The 3,576-nt window shown below is 41.0% G+C and overlaps 1 non-coding gene across 1 annotated transcript; it reads left to right on the top strand.

Moving 5' to 3' along the window:
- The first annotated feature begins 2,390 nt into the window (after nucleotides 1-2,390).
- Nucleotides 2,391-2,498, top strand: LOC112766666 (small nucleolar RNA R71). Its single transcript, XR_003184480.1, has one exon. It is a non-coding gene; the product is annotated as a small nucleolar RNA R71 (small nucleolar RNA).
- The last annotated feature ends 1,078 nt before the right edge of the window (nucleotides 2,499-3,576 follow it).

A 3,576-nucleotide genomic window follows, 5' to 3' on the forward strand; every position in this document is an offset into this window, starting at 1 on the left:
GAGTGAAGGAGGGTATATATAGGAGAGGGGAAGGGAGGGTTCGGTCATGTATGGGTGGGTTTGGGTGGGAAAGTGGTTTGAATTTGAATGGTGGGGTAGGTGGGGTTTTATGAAGGATGGATATGAGTGGTGAAGAGAAAGATGGGATTTGATAGGTGAAAGGCTTTTGGGGAAGAGGTGTTGAGGTGATTGGTGAATGGGTGAAGAAGAAGAGAGAGAGTGGTGGGGTAGGTGGGGATTCTGTGGGGTCCACAGATCCTGAGGTGTCAAGGAAAAGTCATCCCTGCACCAAATGGCAAGCAAAATCTCGTTTTGTGCCAATTTTGGTGTTAAACGCCGGGCTGGTGCCCATTTCTGGCGTTTAACGCCAACTCCTTGCCCTTTTCTGGCGTTTAACGCCAGTCTGGTGCCCTTTTCTGGCGTTAAACGCCCAGAATGGTGCCAGACTGGGCGTTAAACGCCCAACAGCTAGCCTCACAGGCGTTTAAACGCCAGTGGGTTCTTCCTCCAGGGTGTGCTGTTTTTCCTTCTGTTTTTCATTCTGTTTTTGCTTTTTTCATTGATTTTGTGACTTCTTATGATCATCAACCTACAAAAAATATAAAATAACAAAAGAAAGTAGTTAATTATAAAACATTGGGTTGCCTCCCAACAAGCGCTTCTTTAATGTCATTAGCTTGACAGAGGACTCTCATGGAGCCTCAGAAATGTTCAGAGCTATGTTGGAACCTCTCAACACCAAACTTAGAGTTTGAATGTGGGGGTTCAACACCAAACTTAGAGTTTGGTTGTGGCCTCCCAACACCAAACTTAGAGTTTGACTATGGGGGCTCTGTTTGGCTCTGTTTTGAGAGAAGCTCTTCATGCTTCCTCTCCATGGTGACAGAGGGATATCCTTGAGCCTTAAATACCAAGGATTCTTCATTCACTTGAATGATCAACTCTCCTCTATCAACATCAATCACAGCCCTTGCTGTGGTTAGGAAGGGTCTGCCAAGGATGATGGATTCATCCATGCACTTCCCAGTCTCTAGGACTATAAAATCAGTAGGGATGTAATGGTCTTCAACTTTAACCAGAACATCCTCTACATGTCCATGGGCTTGTTTTCTTGAATTGTCTGCCATCTCTAGTGAGATTTTTGCAGCTTGCACCTCAGAGATCCCTAATTTCTCCATTACAGAGAGAGGCATGAGGTTTACACTTGACCCTAAGTCACACAAGGCCTTCTTGAAGGTCATGGTGCCTATGGTACAAGGTATTGAAAACTTCCCAGGATCCTGTCTCTTTTGAGGCAGTTTCTACCTAGACAAGTCATCCAGTTCTTTGGTGAGCAAAGGAGATTCATCCTCCCAAGTCTCATTTCCAAATAACTTGTCATTCAGCTTCATGATTGCTCCAAGGTATTTAGCAACTTGCTCTTCAGTGACATACTCATCCTCTTCAGAGGAAGAATACTCATCAGAGCTCATGAATGGCAGAAGTAAGTCCAATGGAATCTCTATGGTCTCATTTTGAGCCTCAGATTCCCATGGTTCCTCATTGGGGAACTCATTGGAGGCCAGTGTACGTCCATTGAGGTCTTCCTCAGTGGCGTTCACTGCCTCTCCTTCCTCCCAAAATTCGGCCATGTTGATGGCCTTGCACTCTCCTTTTGGATTTTCTTCTGTATTGCTTGGAAGAGTACTAGAAGGGAGTTCAGTAATTTTCTTGCTCAGCTGACCCACTTGTGCCTCCAAGTTTCTAATGGAGGACCTTGTTTCAGTCATGAAACTTTGAGTGGTTTTGATTAGATCAGAGACCATGGTTGCTAAGTCAGAGTTATTCTGCTTAGAACTCTCTGTCTGTTGCTGAGAAGATGATGGAAAAGGCTTGCTATTGCTAAACCTGTTTCTTCCACCATTATTATTGTTGAAACCTTGTTGAGGTCTCTGTTGATCCTTCTATGAGAAATTTGGGTGATTTCTCCATGAAGGATTATAGGTGTTTCCATAGGATTCTCCCATGTAATTCACCTCTTCCATTGAAGGGTTCTTAGGATCATAGGCTTCTTCCTCAGATGAAGCTTCCTTAGTACTGCTTGGTGCATTTTGCATTCCAGACAGACTTTGAGAAATCATATTGACTTGTTGAGTCAATATTTTGTTCTGAGCCAATATGGCATTCAGAGTATCAATCTCAAGAACTCCTTTCTTCTGACTAGTCCCATTGTTCACAGGATTCCTTTCAGAAGTGTACATGAATTGGTTATTTGCAACCATTTCAATTAGTTCTTGAGCTTCAGTAGGAGTCTTCTTCAGATGAAGAGATCCTCCTGCAGAGCTATCCAAAGACATCTTGGACAGTTCAGAGAGACCATCATAGAAAATACCTATGATGCTCCATTCAGAAAGCATATCAGAAGGACACTTTCTGATTAATTGTTTGTATCTTTCCCAAGCTTCATAGAGGGATTCTCCTTCCTTCTGTCTGAAGGTTTGGACTTCCACTCTAAGCTTACTCAATTTTTGAGGTGGAAAGAACTTTGCCAAGAAGGCATTGACTAGCTTTTTCCAAGAGTCCAGGCTTTCTTTAGGTTGAGAGTCCAACCATGTCCTAGCTCTGTCTCTTACAGCAAAAGGGAATAGCATAAGTCTGTAGACCTTAGGGTCAACCCCATTAGTCTTGACAGTGTCACAGATTTGCAAGAACTCAGCCAAAAACTGATGAGGATCTTCCAGTGAAAGTCCATGGAACTTGCAATTCTGTTGCATTAGAGAAACTAATTGAGGCTTAAGCTCAAAGTTGTTTGTTCCAATGGCAGGGATAGAGATGCTTCTCCCATAGAAATTGGGAGTAGGTGCAGTGAAGTCACCCAGCACCTTCCTTGCATTGTTGGCATTGTTGTTGTTTTCGGCTGCCATAGGTTCTTCTTCTTTGAAGATTTCGGTTAGGTCCTCTATAGAGAGTTGTGCTTTGGCTTCTTCTTAGCTTTCTCTTCAAGGTCCTTTCAGGTTCAGGATCAGCCTCAACAAGAATGCCTTTGTCTTTGCTCCTGTTCATATGAGAGAGAAGAAAACAAGAAAATATGGAATCCTCTATGTCACAGTATAGAGATTCCTTGAGGTGTCAGAGGAAAAGAAAAATGGAAGGCAGAAGTGGAAAATTCGAACTTATCAAAGAAGATGGAGTTCGAATTTTGTATTAAGGAATAGTGTTAGTCCATAAATAGAAGGATGTGAGAAGAAGGGAAGTGGTTTTCGAAAATTAAGTAAGAAATTTTGAAAACATTTTGAAAAACACTAATTAATTTTTGAAAACCAAGAGTTGGAAAGAGATCAAGTGATTTTTGAAAAAGATTTTGAAATTAGAAATCAGAAAGATTTGATTGAAAATTATTTTGAAAAAGATGTGGTTAAGAAAATATGATTGGTTTTAAAAAGATGTGATTGAGAAGATATGATTTGAAAAACATTTAAAAAAAAGTTTGATTTTGAAAATTAAAATCTTGGCTAACAAGAAAAGATTTGATTCAAACATTAAACCTTTCTCAACAGAAAAGGCAACATACTTGAAATGTTGAATCAAATCATTAAT

The sequence above is a fragment of the Arachis hypogaea genome, chromosome 2 (genome assembly GCF_003086295.3).
Source record: "Arachis hypogaea cultivar Tifrunner chromosome 2, arahy.Tifrunner.gnm2.J5K5, whole genome shotgun sequence".
Lineage (NCBI taxonomy): Eukaryota > Viridiplantae > Streptophyta > Magnoliopsida > Fabales > Fabaceae > Arachis > Arachis hypogaea.